The following is a 16,751-nucleotide window of genomic DNA, read 5'->3' on the forward strand; positions in this document are numbered from 1 at the left end:
CATGGTCTCTCAGGTCTCTCAACTTTTCCGTGTACAACTCACCTTCCAACCCCTTTATGGTTTTTGTTGTCTGCCTCGGGAACTTCTCTAGCTTCTTGTCACCCTTCTTAAGATGTAAGGCCCAAAATTGCCTTGTTAGCAGAGTTTATTAATGTGCATGCAGTGCTGCATTAATGTATCTATGCTGCTTCCATTTCATGAGTTAGTACAAGCAGAAGCATAGTCTGAGTCAGCATGGTGCTGCCTTGAACTATATAAACATATCTCTGCTTGTTTAACACTGACTTGCATTTTGCTGGTTTTGCAGTTTTACATTGTACTTCTTACCTTTTAAGCGCTAGTAGATTTTTGTTGTGCTGCTTTCTCATGCTATAGCAGAATGTCACTGACAATGGCTCGGACCTCTGACAGTCTTTCATGATTCCTTTTCTGAAACATCTCTTATGCAGATGGGCATTTTCTTTAAAAACTATCATCTTAATCTAAATGGAGTATTGAAAGCGTTTGGCCTGCTGCTTTGCCAGTCTAATGTGTCAGTACCTGTATACACCCATTACAATTGCTATGGAGAGCTTGCAGTTATGTCATTTACAGCAGTATCCCTAGAGCACTTCTTGGCTTTAGGGCATTTATACGCATACTTTTCCCCGCAATGCGCTGGAGATTCCTGGCTTCAGAGCAGGCTCAATTATGTGAGCTGAGGCAAAGTGCGCTGTGCTGCATGTAGTTGTATAAGCCAAGTTTCCCAACCTTTTTTGCTCCATGGTATACTTATCTAAATAAAAAAGCACAGCAGCACACCGGATGCTACAGTAGGTGGCATGTGCCCAGCCAGACGCTGATGGGGAGGGTGGTGGCTAGCCAGATGGCATTTTGGGTTAGAGCCATGCCCTCTGCCTGGTTGGAGCCATGATCCCCATCTGTCTGTGTCCGCAGCAGCAGCAGCAGCAGGTGGGGGGCATGGCTCTGGCCAGGCATGGGGCATGACTCCAGCCTAAAATGCCATGGCCCACCTGGACGTGCCTGACGGCAAACCAGTGTGCCATGGCACACCGGTTGGGAAACACTGGTATAAGTGGTGAAATGCACGTCAGTGCACAGAAAATGGCGGTGATGCGCTTTTGAACTAAACCACCTTGCAGTGCTTTAGTTCAAAAGTGTACCGCCGCCATTTTCTCAGTGCTGATGTGCATTTCACCCTTACATAACTGTAAGTGCTGCAACACTGGTCACTTTTAAAAAATGCCTAAGGTACTGTGCATATTCAAATCACACCCATATGTTTCTTTGTGCAGGCCTTCCTATTCCAATCATTCCTCCAGCTTTCCTGTTACATCCAGTTACGTAGCATGCTGCGGTTCCTTTTCCACTTTAGGCCTTATTAATGGCATATGCTTTTTATACTACCAAGCTTGATTTTACAGTGTCTCGGTAGACATCCTCTGTCTTCCATTGCATTAGGAAATCAATTCTTATTTTCCTTTGCTGTGAGAGATCTTTTCATGAATTTCCCTACAATTAGGATTTAAGCAACTGTAAAAAATGTGAAGCCTTTCAGTCCCAGTTCTCATTTTGTTGGTGTTTGTTACACATAAATGTAGATTTTACTGATTTCCTGCATACTTGCATCAAGCATTGTGTCCCCTCCGCCCCATTGGACAAAGTAAATGCTTTCCATATTTGGCTGTAGAGGCTGCCAGGGACGTGATGTAGGTAAGGCTCTTCCTATATCATGTCTCCGGGCTTCAGTTACCATGTGCCCCACTATTAGTTGTATGAGCATCATTTTTTTCTAAGACTATTAAGATAGTTGTAAGCGCAATTGCTGTCCTCTTTTTCCATCTTGTAGCCAAAAGAATGCTGTGCTGATGCTTCTTAGCTGTTCACTTGGAGATATTTTCCAGCTTCACATACTATACTGCTTACTTTTCCCCCCCTATTTGCCTGTACAGCATTCCTGTACAAACTGATTTTTGCCTCTTAGTACTTTTTGCATATCTTCCCTTCTGCTCAGGACTCCTATCTTGCATAATACAATCCACATCTATGGCAAATCTGCTCCATTTCTGTCCTTGCCCTATATTTCTCTTGTTGTGTATCCCTTGTACCCTGGCATTTTACCTTTTTCTCTTTATTGTGTGTTTTGTGTGGGGTTGGATCTATGAGGCATTGAGCTATAAGGGTGAAGTAGGAAAAGAAATACCTATTTTTGTGCAGCAAATGACGCTGAGACAATAGTAATGGACTAGGCTGCTTGGCACTGACAAGTCTGATATGCATCCAGATATGCCCAAAAGCAGTACTCTAGGCATGTAACAAATTTTTCTGTCAGAAGCTTACTTACCTATAGGCATTAGTACTTCCAGAGTTAGGCAGCAGCTGAGTAGGGGATCTAAACTTTGAACATAGGCACCTAAACTGGCAGTTGGGCAACCAATTCTATCCAAGTCCTTCTGGACGTAGGCCTAAGTGCATAACCTGGATGGACATATGCACCACATCTGATCACTGACAAGAATATAAGTCAGACTTTTCTTGAATTTTTTTTCCCCTGGCACTCAGTTGGGATTTTCAAAATTGGATGCCTAAAGTTACCATGGCATTTCACATTTAAAGCACATAAATGTCATCTGGCTTTGAAACCTGCTGAGCTCTCAGCTGTTCACATTGCATTCAGCATGAACTACTGGGAAGTTAGCAACTTTAAAAATCAGTTGGCTCCTTTATGAGTTTAAGAATGAACACAGAAGCTAATTTTAGGCATCCATATGTGAAAATTTTGATTCTGATCCTTATAATTTATTGCTGTTTTATGTAGTTAAATGTTATTTGCAAAATTGCTCACATTTTTTCTTCTATTTTTACTATGTTCATGATGAGTCATAGAAAATTAGGGTTGGAAGGGACCTCAGGTCATCTAGTCCAACCCCCTGCTCCAACCAGGACCATTCCCAACTAGATCATCCCAGCCAAAGCTTTGTTTAGCTATGTGTTCTATAGATGTGCTCTGTGCTGGCTCCATTTAATCAGTACTGAGCACATGCTACTTTTGGCAGCAGTGTAATGACAGACATTGTATATAATGTGTTTTCCTTGTATACATTTATGAAACAAGGGGATCATTTCCCCATGCTGATTGTGGGGGAGGAGAGGCAGGGACTTGTCTTGTGCTCAAGTAAATGTACTAAGTGACATGTAGAGCAAAATTAAATCATTGCATGAAGAAACATAACATAATGCTGCTCTGGATTTAGTATGGTATAATAAGTATTCTGTTCTGACTTAACTCATCCAGTGCCAAAGGCTAAGTAAATAGGCCTGATATACATTCTAAAACTATTAGGTTCATGAACTGTGTAATTTTCTTGATGCAGCCTTAGCATGAGACTTGATCTAGCACTAGTTAGCAGTAAAAGCAAATGGCATAAAGGATTTCCTCGGTTACACGTACTTATTTTTGGATCTCACAAAAATATACATGCTGCTTACCTTGATCATTGCAGTTTTCTTGTTTCTTTGGGAGAGGTGAGAGCTTTCTTTGTATAGACAAAGGAGAATAAAAGGATCAAAACTGAAATTAGTGATGAAGAATCTCTCATAGGAGAGTCCAGTGAGAGGGCGCACACACTTTTTCATATAGAAAGGATAGGGCACATAGCGAGAGCCTGCACCATCGTGGAGTTGTCATCTGGGAACCTGGGCCTTTGAGAGAAAGAAATGCACCATTTTCATATATCAGGGAAAAACAGAACCCCTCAGCACTACAAACCCAACAGAATGAGTTTAACCCCTACAAATTACACTTTGATCCCTATCATTTTACATGCAAAAGCTTCAGTAATGCCTCCTAATACCCTGCCCCCCTCCCAGGACTTAACTGCAGAGGAAGAAGCCCAGGGATCTGCAGTGGGCTATTCAGTAGGAAGTGTGGATTCAGGATTACAATTATTCAGAGATGGAACCTATCCTGCCCTGCGTTGTAGCCTCATTCAGGCCATCAGCTTCCCCCTGGGAACCTCCAGGAGAACAGCTCAGGTGCCTGCTAGTCCTTCTGCTACAGGTGTCTTCCTCAGGAGTGCCACACTTCAGCGTGCAGGACCACACTGCCTGCTCTGGCTCATGCCCTGGGTTTGTATGCCTGAAAGGCATTCCCCTCCCACCTTTCTGATCAGTTATCTTCCCCAGTCCTCCATAAGGTTTTCCCTGTCAATCGAATGCCAGCCTACCTTCCTGCAGCTGTGGCCCCAGACAGCCGGCTGAGACTGCTGTATCTTTTTGAAAGGGCAGGAGCATCCTAGCTCCCTGCCACAGTTCCCTCTCTTCCCCTTCACTTGCTCCCAAGTAACAGGGTCTGAGTCCCCTGTTACAGTGTCCAATAAAGGTGTGCTGCTATCTAGGAACCTATACTGGGTGGCTTTATTCCTTGGGGATTCAAACCCATAACAGCTCTGAGACAGGGAAGGAAGGGGCAGGGCTGAAGGCAGTCCTAGTCATGTAGTGGTGTGGTTCAGTGATCAAAGGCAGACAGGAATTGCAAAGGTGAAGCAAAGAGACAAGTTACTGTAATGACTCCTCCTTGGCTTATTCATTGGAGTAGATAATGGAGGCTGAGCCATCAGTGCATTCAGGGTGGCCTAAAGCTGGGCATGAGTGGATCCAGATTCTTCCCCCACTCAAACTTCTTGTTTCTGTATTTTGAGGGTGGAGGCCAGCTGTGCAGAGGCTGAGGGGTGGCATTTACAGCCCTGCCCTCACCTGCTCCCATGGTCAGGGGTCATGAGGGGTGCTGGGAACTGTTGGGGGGGAGTTGGGCTGTGAGGGGCTGGATGGTGGAGGGGGTTTATGGCCACCAAGTGGCTTTTGCAGGGTGGGGGAGGGAGCCATGGGGTAAAGGGAAGTTGGGTAAGGAGAGGCTGGGGCATTATAGGGATAGGAAGGCTGAAGTGCAGATGAGGTGTAGGGCTGAGTGGTTAGTGGTGGGGGCTGTGGAGCTGAAATGGGGTGTGAGGAAGCCTGGGAGTAAGAGATACTGTGTATAGGGGGTTTCCAGGGGGTGTAAGGAAATGAAGTGAGATTTAGGTTCTCAGAGGTGCAGTGGAGGGCTGTGGGATGTGAAGGAGATAGCAAACAATGAGGCATGATGGAGATAAGGCTATCGTAGGTTCATGGGGGCAATGAGGGGGCAGGATAGGATGTAGTGAAGTGTTGGGGTGGGGTCCGATGGGGCTTGGGACCTAATGGGGGGTGGGAGTGACCATGGAGGGGGATATGTAGGATTACAGGGGACAGAGTGGAGTGGAGCCAGAGACATTTTATGTTGCAGGGACAATGTATAAAAGGCACTGAGAAGCACTTTGGGGCCGTGGTGGAATGTCTGTAGAACGCATGTGTTGGATTGCACGGAGCAGTTTTGTTTGCAGCTAGGCTGAGGTGTAACAGCTGTGCTCCCCTGGTACCTGGTGGCTGTTCTACCCTGGGGTTGGTAGTAAGCATTTCCATAATCTCTCTAAGGTTTTCATGTCTTTTAAAAGTTCCCTTCCTCTCCTTGTACACTGGAACTGATTGTTCTCAGGATTACTTGACCTGTTGTAGATTTATGAACTCCAAGATGCTGGAAACCTTTTCTTCTGTCACAGAAACAACATCCAGACTTTGTTGCACAGAAGATGATAGTGTTTCAGAATGACAGATATGGGTTTAATGGATATATGAGGCAGTCAAAGTATAATGGGTGCTTCAGGGTTTAATTTTTTTTCCTCTAGGAACTGGAAACTTCAGTTTTTATTTTCCTTATTTTGTTTTATGTCAGTTATACTCAAGCCCACAAAATGTACATTTGAGGGTATTGAGGTGTTATAGGCTTCGGGGATTTTTTCTATTTTATTTTCAGACTTGAAGGGATTTTATTACACTAGATTTCCTTTTTCATCTTCCATCTTATCATATTGCTTGTGTATCCAAGAATGTCATGAAGTATTTTGCATTTATGCACAGATTGTGTTTTTCAAATGCATAAGGTGTTTTTTTTATTTATTCCTTTTTCACTTTATTAGGTTTCTACGTTTTGTCAGTCTGGGTTATTTGAAATGACCAGAAGTTTTAGATAGTGCTAGAGTAATGTTGTAACTGCGTTGGTCCAGGAATTATCCTGGACTCTTTCCTGCCCAGGGCAGGGGTCAGACTTGATGGTCTAATAGGTCCCTTCTGACCCTAAAATCTATTAAATTTATTATGCCAGAGGCAAGGGTGTCTTAGGCTGATATCTTTTATTGAACCAACTGCATAGTTGGGGTAGAGTTAGAGAGGTTTTTGAATGCAAGACATTTTTTCTTCAGTAAAAGCCAGCACAGAATAGCAAACTTTTTTTTACTATGTTGTCCTGGCTTTTACTGAAGACAAATGTCTTGCATTCAAAAACTTGTCTAACTATATCCCAGCTATGCAGTTGGTGCAGTAAGAGATACCACCTTAAGAAATCCTTGTCTCTCACAAAAGTTTAATATACATTCTTTGTGCTGCTATGTGGTTATTTGCTTGGTAATCATTGGGTTTATTTGAGATAAAAGCTAAAACAAAAGTAAAGAACTTTCCATAAAAAAGGAAATGTGGTAACTTTGCTGTTTTATACTTTTTTCCCCTGCATCATTACAGGTAGAATTTGATCTCTGTTGTATTGCCATTATAATGGAGATTGATCCCACCACTGTCCCCCATTGGGAATTTGAACTGGTGAGCATTTGGAGTTTGTATTTTTCAGGGATTCTCTGTAATGATATTTGTTGCTACCAAAAACATTAGCACAGTTTATTAAAGTGATTAGAAATTATTTCAAGAGAAATCCATTACTTCTGGAAAATGTTCAATATACCTCCAAGTAAATACATGGCATGTTCATATGACCAGTATCATCAATTTCTAGGTTGTGGATACTACAGGATATGCTAATAGGTAAACGCTTATGGTGTTCTGGACAGGTAAATTGAAAAAGATGTTATTAGAGGTGCACTGATACATTGGTCCAATATCAGATCGGTACTGATATAAAGCAAACTGGCTGCATCAGCTATCAGCCCGATGGGGCCAATAATTTGGCCAATAAATGCCCATGCTGTGCGCAGCCGCAGCACAGCAGTCAGGCAGCTAGGAGCCCAGCCGGCAGCGTGGAGAGCTGCCTCCAGCTGGTAATTCTGTGGTGGAAGGGGAGTAGGGAGGGAAGGGGCATGGGGGTGGCAGATCAATGCCCTCTGCTGTGAGAGAGGGGGCAGGGGCAGGTGCTGCCCAGGTGGGGTGGCTGTGGGACTGGAGCTGCAGCTCATGGGGAGAGAGGCAGCTCCTGCTGCTGCTTGCACCCCAGGAATGCATGGGGGGTGCGCCCCCCAGATCTGTGTGAGGTGAGATGGGGCGGGCTGCAGTCGGGACTGCACAGGGCTCTTTTCAGTGGGGGCTGGGCTCTGACTAGGTGCCAGTGGCACTGGGGGGATTCTGCATCCACCCCAAATTTTGCCACCACTTGACTCCCAGCACTGCCGCCACCAGCTGAGGCTCTGGATCAGTGTCCCACCTCCATCTATGCGCTGGGAAGAGCCAGGCCTGTGGCTGGCAGTGGTGTCACTGGGAGCGGAGTGGTGGCAAAATTTGGGGTGGATGTAGCATCCTCCAGCACCACTGGCACCTGCTCTGAGCCCAGCCCCTGCCGAGGAGAGCCCCGAGCAGCCCCGGCTGCAGCCTGCCCTGCACATATCTGGGGGCCAATGCCCCTCCCCTCCATGCCCTCCTGGGGTGCAAGTAGAGGTGGGAGCCACCCCTGCCGGCATGAGCTGCAGCTCTGCCCCCCTGCTGCACCTGGGCAGTGCCTATTCCTGCCCCCTCCTTCACTGCAGGGGGCATTGATCTGCCCCCCTATGCCCCTTCCCTCCCCCCTCCCCATCTACCACACTGGACTTACCAGCTGGAGGCAGCTGTATCAGAAATCAGATCGGTATCAGCCAATATGCCTCCTTACCTATCAGCTATCAGTATTGCCCCTAAAAATCTGTATCGGTGCACCCCTAGATGTTATCAATTACATTGCCCCACTCTGAAACCTTCACAAAATGCAGAATAGTGTGGACTGGAAGGAAGACCAAAGTGCTTAGCCCCTGAAAACACAACCCTTTCTGGCCAAGGAAAGTTTGAAAAAGTGCAGGGCAATGCCTGAATAAAGATTGCAAGAGATGGAAAAAACACATTCAGTTATTAGAGGGAGAGCAGAAAATATAAAAAACACATATTTTTAATAAATTTATATTATCCAATATGGCACTGCTCTTTTGCAGAGCTGCCATAGGAGTCATAGCCATTTGGCTCAAGGATGACAATTCCAGCTGTTGTTGGTGTCATGTTCAGCATAAGGATTAAATTGTCTACAGTGATTTCTGGAAATATTTTTAGTAAGTAGCGGTACTGAACTGGCAAGAAAAATAAGACTGGAAACTTTACAATTGCAATCTGTGTGATGGCTTCCTTTACCTGAAGGGTCATAGTAAGTGGCTCATGTGGCTTCCTTGTGAGAGTTTTCCCACAAGGACCCGTTAAACAACTATTTGCATGCATTGGACTTTATTCACTGTGACCTATAGGTCACTTGGCATTTCTGTCAGGACAGACCTGATTCAGTAAGTGGTTTGCTGGTGCACAACCACGGAACTTATTACAGAGAAATAAACAAAACAAAACATGGATGAATTTTAAGCAAGATGTCAAAAGAGAATGTCTGGAACCAGTTTCATGAGACTTCTTGTGCTATAGCATATCCATGTAACATTTTTACAGTTACTTATAAATGTAAAACAACACTTGAAAAACAGAAAAACAAAAACAAACCTGACAGAGATCAGTGGAGAGAGGTCTATTAGCTACTTTTTGAAGCAGTGAAGGCTTTGCTCTTTCCTCAAAAAATGTCCAAGTATCCTTTCCCCCCTTCACTTCTCTTAGCCTTATCAATGACGTCTCATCATGGCCACCATGACACTACAAACAGATTTTATAATGATACTACATACCATGTCTCACTCCCAAGTTCAATAAATACAGAAATTTGAAGAATGGAACAGCCCATCTTCCAATACCTCCTAACTGCAGAGGAATCATTACACTGGGAATGATCCTCAAAGTTGTACTGTCTTCTATCCCAGGCTACAGCTAGAACTACAGTACAAATATTTACCAATTTCTAGCACATTATTTGTAGCATCAAAAACCATTTATAAGTAGTGTTTTAGAATGTAGGTTTTGCATATCAGAATGAATGCTGCAGTATAGTAGTGCCAACATGGCTACAACCAAAAACCCAGCAGTATAGTAGCTTTATTTATTTATTTTTATATACTAGCAGGACCACAGTATTTTTCAGAAGAAAATTATTGTGCTCAGTTTACTCCATTTTCTTTTCCTTTCTCATTTGCAGGAACTCCTGCTGGGATAAGTGAAGTGAACTTGAATACTGTTCCATTATGGGTTTTGTATCCCATAGGAGGGGAAAAAGTGTTAATGTGTCACAGGTTACAGGAACTCTGTGGGAGTCCTTTGAAAAAAATGAGCTGTTGTGAATTAGCCATTGAAGAATGCTGTCAACAACAAGATGCAAGAAAAGTTTTGAATCCAGTTATGTTTAACAACTGTATTCTAGCTCACTGAGTCACTTGTAAAAGGAAAAGAAAATAATGGAATGGGGAGATAAGGCTAATGTGCAAAGCTCACAAGAGATTCTGATCATAATCTGAATCTTCCCATAGTCTGATTGTTGTTATACATAAGAGACTTTGGGACCATCTCTAAACAAATATAGAAGAAACAACAGAGTTTCAGCTTGGGAAAACTGCAAACTGTCTGCCCAAAGTGCAGTACCCAGCACTGTCCTAGGGATAGCACTCAGAAGGCATGCCTACACATGACACTATGTCACCATAGCTATGTGCTACGGCAAAGTATTGTCCATGGGTGTTTACACGTGACCAGCAGCTATTACACCATACCGGTGCACTCCCCCATTATAGTGCACTGCTATGTTAGAATAGCTGCTAAAAATAACCACACGCTGCATGTACAGCACGATATGGGTGCTTACTGTGCCGTGCTTTAGTACTTTTGGAAGTAGTAAAGCGTAGCACAGTAATAATGTCGCCATAGGGCAACATGTATACATGCCCCAGAGTGTACAGTCTCCCTGAGTGTACATGGCCTCTGCTTGTTACCCCTGTTGTTTTGCAGAGTACATAATTAGGCATGTTAGCCACACTCTGCAGCATGCAGCTACAGCTATTATTTCCTTTTTATGTAGAAGTGTACTGGTAGCAACTACCTTAGCCTTGTCCTATAAAAGTGCTTCCAGGCTGGTAAACAGTAGGAATGGTTAAATAGAATCTCCATATTGAAATTATGAAATAGAAAGAAAAAGTTCCTTCATAATTTATTTTTATGAGGAGAGTGTAACATTTATAATGTCTATAACTGTTCATTTTATCATTTATAATTACTTACAAAACTCACCAATGTATTAAAAATGTTATATGGTTTGGAGAAGTATAACCTTTTTTATGTTTGGGTCATTTTTAGAAATTACCAGGAATAAACAGGTTGTTATGATGCAGCATAATGCATTATTGACTATCTTTTAAGACAACTCATATGAAGTTCTGATTTGTAAGAAAACATCACTTTCTATGTTTTCTTCTCCTAAAAGCAAACAATTTCTTCACACATACTTTATAAGGGAAGGAAATAAAAGAAATGACTTTTCTTACACATTAGTTCATAACAGCTTTTTTAAATGAAGCTGATTGCAATAGATTTCAGTTTTAAAGTTATGCCAGATTCAGTAAGAAATTTGGCCTTTTGAATTACTCATAGTAGAAATAAAGTGAAATCAGACCTCATGAATAAGTTATGAAGGCTGGTTTAAAATCAATAAATAGCATGTTATGCATACGGAAGCATTTCTACCCTTTACAATATGCTGGCGTCATGACTTTCTGTGAATGAGAGCCTATGCTAGTCTATCAGTCTCAAATTACAAAATTACTTATCCTCAGGGCTTTAAAAAAAATCTTATTTAAAGTACTGGATTCTGGTGAGAACAAGAAATATCTGCTGCAAGATGTGGATAAATTCCAGTGCTGAAGAAACAAGAAGACATTTAGAGTATGGTACATAAGAGTAGCTGCCTCATTTCAGAGGTATCATGGAACTTGATTGGAGAGCAGAGCTTCTTGAACACCTGTACTTAGCCCAAGGTGAAGTGCTCTAACTTTTGAGCTTTACTCTAAGCACCCACAGGTAAGTAGGGAGCAAATGGAACATGCTACCCTATGAGTGTAGCGGGGTTGGAGTCTGACTGCATGGTACTTGGAGAGGGTTGGAGCCATGCCTGCCTGCCTCCCAGCATGCCCTGCAGGCTCCCCGGGCTGCTGAAGACTCCAAAATATCTAAGACCTCTGTGTGGCATCTGCGCATGGACCACCATGTCCCCAAAGCTCTGCCATCGTGACATGCACTTTCCTTCATTTCCTGGCCTGCGCACTCAAGCAGGGAGACCTAGGAGCTGCAGCAGGTCCTCCAGATTGTCCTGTGTGTGTCTTACTGGAGGTTACAGGACATCACAGCCACCCACCTGGATCTGATGTGGCAGTGGCTTATCATGGCATGTGTCCTCATGGCCATGAGCCACCAGCCATCCATCCCACACAAGGCCACCTCGCATACTCTGTGTCCAAATGTGTGTGTGTGTGTTCTGAATGCCTAGGGGTGAGGAGGAGATGAGAAGGGGAGGTGTCCCGGGTGCCTGGGTTCTCTGTGTATGTGTGTGCATGTGCCCCAGGGGTGCATGTGTGTGTGCGCATACCATCTGGGCCAGCCACACACACACACACACACACACACACACGTGTCTGGGGTAGGGTGACCTCCTGTCCCTAATTGTGTGGGATAGTCCTGAAAATGGGAACATCAAGTCTTAGTCCTGGCCTGCATGTCTCTGGGACAGCAATTGTCATGGATTTTCAGTGTTGTGATGGGATCTGGGTTTTCCATTCATCATGGGAAACAGTGGGTATCTCCTTGCAGGGTGGAAGAGTTCCAGCCTGCAAGGGGCTGCGGGGAGCAGGATGCCAGGGACTCCATGTGCATGTGTGTGCACATATACACGTGGCCAGGAATACAGCCCCAAGCAGAGATAGAAGGCAGCTCTTCCAGTTGCCGCAGGTAAGTTGGGGAGGAAGATTGAGGCCCCCACAGTGAGGGAGGGAGTGGGTCTGGATTGGTGGCTGGGGCTGGGGGCACTGCCCAGCTGGGGAGGTGTATGGGGCCCAGGGCAGGAATGTGTGGCTGCAGGACCCAGCTGATGCATGGGAGGGAGCCACAGGTGGCTCATCCAGGGGGTAGAGGGGCAGCTCCTGGCCACTGCACACACTCCCAGGGAGGGGGGCTTTGGGGGACATATTCCTCCCCAGATTTGTGTGTGGGGCAGGAAATGATTCATAGATTCATAGATGTTAGGGTCGGAAGGGACCTCAATAGATCATCGAGTCCGACCCCCTGCACAGGCAGGAAAGAGTGCTGGGTCTAGATGACCCCAGCTAGATACTCATCTAACCTCCTCTTGAAGACCCCCAGGGTAGGGGAGAGCACCACCTCCCTTGGGACCCCGTTCCAGACCTTGGCCACTCGAACTGTGAAGAAGTTCTTCCTAATGTCCAGTCTAAATCTGCTCTCTGCTAGCTTGTGGCCATTATTTCTTGTAACCCCTGGGGGTTACAAGGACTCAATGATGTGGGCTCAGGACTCTCTGCCCTGCTGTCCTGTCCTGGGAGCCTGTCACTGGCCACATCACCATGATGAAATGCCCTCTGCCTGTCCAGCAGCATTGGCACACAGTTGTGCCCCTTGCTCTTGCCAGATGGGCAGAGGGCACCTCACCATGATGGCATGGCCAGCATGAGGCTTCTGGGGTTAGGGCAGCAGGGTGGGGAGCCCTGAGCTTATCAGGAGAAGTATTGGAAGAACTGGCTACAGATCTTGTGGGTAGTGCTAGCGCAGCAGCCATTGCACTGATACTAAAGAGGCTGCTATGTGCTCTGCACCTCTGGGAGGGAAGCAACAGTGCGTGATAACACTTGCTCTGGAACAGCTGTGGCCTCTGTGTGGGCTTCCAGGTGTTCCAGGGCTTCCCTGCACCTCCTTCTCCTCCAGCAGGGTCCCTATGAGCGACTCCTTCAGAAGACCCATGGTTTTGTGGGGGAGGGGAGTGTCAGTTGCTCTGTTCTGGGTGAGGAAGTGGCATAGGTCCTTGTAGAATGTCATATCATGTCATGTCATGTCATATGGTGCCCAGACCACTTTGTCAATACTTATTCATCAATGTGGTCTTAGCAAGGCACTGTGACTAATCTCTGTTGTGCCTTGACATGCGTATCTGCTGGGTGATGCACTTGAATACATCTCTGATTCGATACCCCATCTGAAGCTGGTGCTGGATGTCTTCCTCACCCCAGACAACAATAAGATCCTTTATTTCCCTGTAGTCCCAGTTTTGTGCCTGGGTTTGGCTGGTCGTGGCAGATGGGGCAAGATTGTCTGTGGTCCGTGGTGGTGCCTATGGGGTCTCATTGTCCATGGGTGGGTGAGGGTATGGTTGCAAGGGGGCAGGTGGAAAGCTGGCTGGCTGGATGAATGGATGAAAGCAGAGGTGGATTTGTGAAGGTGCAGTTTGGGGCATGTGGCTTTTACACTCACTTCTGAGGCTTGTGCTCCCTGCTCCTGTATCACCCAAGCTCCACTGCTCAGATCAATTACACAATCTTGAAATTTCCAGGGGCTTTCAGCAGATGTCCCATGATTCTTGCAACACCACATGCCCTGCCCTGGGCTTTAAAATTTCAGCATCCTTGACAGAGCCATCCCTAGGGGTGTACAGGGTCCGGGGCATATTAGCCTGTTTGGGGCCCACAGTATATCAGCCTGTTTGGGGTGGGGGGCCAGGGGGTGGCAAGTAGCTGGACTGTGGGGAGGGGGGAGGGAGCGAGCAGCTGGACTGTGGAGTGGGAGGGGAGGTTGGGTGGGTGGAGAGTGGCTGAATTGTGGGGTGGGGGGGGTGAGTGGCCAGACCGCCACACTCACCCACTACTAGGGATGGCCCTGGTCCTTGACTTGCAATCAAGGAGGCTGCTGGACGTACCCCATGTGGTCCTGAAGGTTCCAGGGATGTCTGTCTGCTTGCCCTGGCTTGGAGGTTTAGTGCCCCACCACAAGCACATGACCCCAACATGCTTTCACAGGAACCTGTAGCTGAGGCCAAAAACCCCTTTCAGCACACCATGTGCCTATGGCCCTGATAGCAGTGCCCAAGCCGCTAAGCCCACAGGGTTGGCTCCATTCTAGGCCAGTGCTAATCTCCTGGACTCTGCCACATGACTCCTGCTTGTGGGTGGGCCATTCCAGGGTCTGGGTGGCTAGGTTCCTGGCCCTGGGGCTCTCTGGGATGGATTCTGCAGGCCTGTGCCTGTGTGCTGGGGCTTCTCACAGACTGCATCAGGTCTGTGGGGTGATTTGTGACAGGCAGGGGCTTGGACTGGATATGAGGGTGGTCCATTGCCAGGTCTGGTGCATATATAGAGACCCCTTAACCCTTCTACCTTCTGCCAGCCTGCAATTCATGGCTGGCTATGATATGAATACAATAGATGAATGAATGCAGGGGTCAGTCACGTGTGCCTTGTGTTCAACAAGGTAAATTTAGGTTTAGGTGAGGATGTTTTACAAGCAAGTGTGCAAAGGATCCAAGGTTTCTGGGACTTCATGTCTGTCAGCTGGATTCATGAGTTTCTGTTCCTGTATCCTATACTGAACACAAGCAGTGTAAGTGCTTCTCACAATATATGTTTTACACATACATTTGGTTTCCCCAGACAAGTTGGGAAATAGTGATGCTACATATTAGTATCCATAGGTGTGCTGCTGCATATTTTGGGCATGTTCAAGTATTTTTTTATAGTAGTAGGAGTTGGGGTTCCTGTCTACACCAGAGACTCTGTAATACCATTTGAAAAACACTGTCAAAATGCATTGTGCAACAGAAACCATTCAGTACCTTGGAAAGGGCTGGGAGTAGAGGCCCTACTTATCATCACCAAACTTATCTTGATGCTATTGTGAACCATGTTAAATAGTCACATAATAGAGTTAAACATGATTTCATGTCAAAAGCCTTACCTTTATCAGGGAACATGCCCATTGCCAGAATTTAGCAATAAGCAGGTGAATGGATCTAAGCTAACTGGGAGGAGGACAGAGGCAGGCCTGGGTACAGAGGCTTTGCTAACTCTCATTAGTGACAGCCCAGGAGCAGGGTCACCCCAGACCTTGGGCAGAAGAGACCACCTCTGGCTGAGGCTAGAGTGCCACCCTGGGAGGGGCAGGGAGTGAGCAGGGTGCTGCAAAGCTCCATAGGTTGTGAGCAGAATGAGACCTAATGTAAGTTGGATGGGATCTAGTACAGATGTTCATTACATCACTCTAACCTCTAATCAAGTGCTGAAGTCTGATACCACATCCACCCAGGGTTATCTTAGAGTGGGATCCACCATTTTTACAGAGCTCTATTTGCCTTGACCATCTGTTTGGTTATGGCTGTAGAGCACTTTCTGTATACTTACCACATAGTAAGTGTAACGTCTGTACATGGCTTAAAAGTAGTACTGTTGCAAACAATGATAGAATTTTGTTAACTTAATTTCTTGGTCAGCAAATTTGAATCACGTAATGATGACACTTAAAAATGATAAACAAGGAATTGTATCATTCTTTGGCTCAGCACTGTAATTTTCTTGGCTATAAGTGGCATAATGTAAGGTGCCAAGATTCATAAGGAACTAATGAAATGCATAAAAATCAGGTTTTAAATGAGCTCATGGCTTATTTTCTTATTTTACACAGTATGCATTAATAGGAAATACATTTTGGCAGTGTTAACTTTTTAAAGGTAACAAAGTATTTATTGTGGACTGTATATACATATGAGCTATATCTACATTTAATAAAGTTATACCTGTGGGAACTGAATGAATAGTATCCCAGGTGCACCAGTGTACAGAAGACCTAAATAGAAACAGTTTACTCCATTAATTTACTGGATTAATTCACTTTACTGGAAATCCTATTTACTTATCTGTATATGGCTTTTTTAAACAGGAAGTTTACCTTGGAGTAACTGTGAATAAAACATTCAAAAGTGCCTCAATTTCATTTATCACAGCAAGTAAACTGCTAGCATACATTTTGCTAATGTAGAGTTGACCCGCAGATACAGTCTGAGAACTAAGAAAGGTCCAAAGACCTAGTCCCACCAAAATTAAATTCTCACAAATATAAATGTAGATAAATTTTAATAGCAAATCAAATAATGAAATACAGAAAATATGTAGAAGCCTAACAATACAGATAAGGCACATCAAGCAACTGATTAAACCTTTATACAGTGCATATTTATCTAAAGAAATAATGTTCTTATTAATGTTTGAGAGAATTTAAAATCAATTTGTCTAAGTCCTAAAGTCTTAAAAGCCTCTAAAAGGTGGCCAGCCTGTTAGTGAAAAAGACTTTCCCTTAGGCTTCCAATTAAATTTAAAAAGAGCTCTTATCTTAGTCCATCAGAAGATGGGCTATTCAGCAAGAATTGCATTTTGAGGCAGAAAAACAGACTCTGAGATGAACCCAGATTT

The 16,751-nt window shown here is 44.9% G+C and overlaps 1 long non-coding RNA gene across 1 annotated transcript in view; it reads left to right on the forward strand.

Annotated features, from left to right (window-relative positions):
- Positions 1–10,839, forward strand: part of LOC109280742 (uncharacterized) — a 63,338-nt gene extending 52,499 nt beyond the window's left edge. The window contains exons 5-6 of the long non-coding RNA XR_002087150.2: positions 6,652–6,729; positions 9,446–10,839. This is a non-coding gene — a long non-coding RNA (uncharacterized LOC109280742). The remainder of the gene's footprint in view (positions 1–6,651; positions 6,730–9,445) is intronic.
- Positions 10,840–16,751: the final 5,912 nt, after the last annotated feature.

The sequence above is a fragment of the Alligator mississippiensis genome, chromosome 3 (assembly GCF_030867095.1).
Source record: "Alligator mississippiensis isolate rAllMis1 chromosome 3, rAllMis1, whole genome shotgun sequence".
Classification (NCBI taxonomy): Eukaryota; Metazoa; Chordata; order Crocodylia; family Alligatoridae; genus Alligator; species Alligator mississippiensis.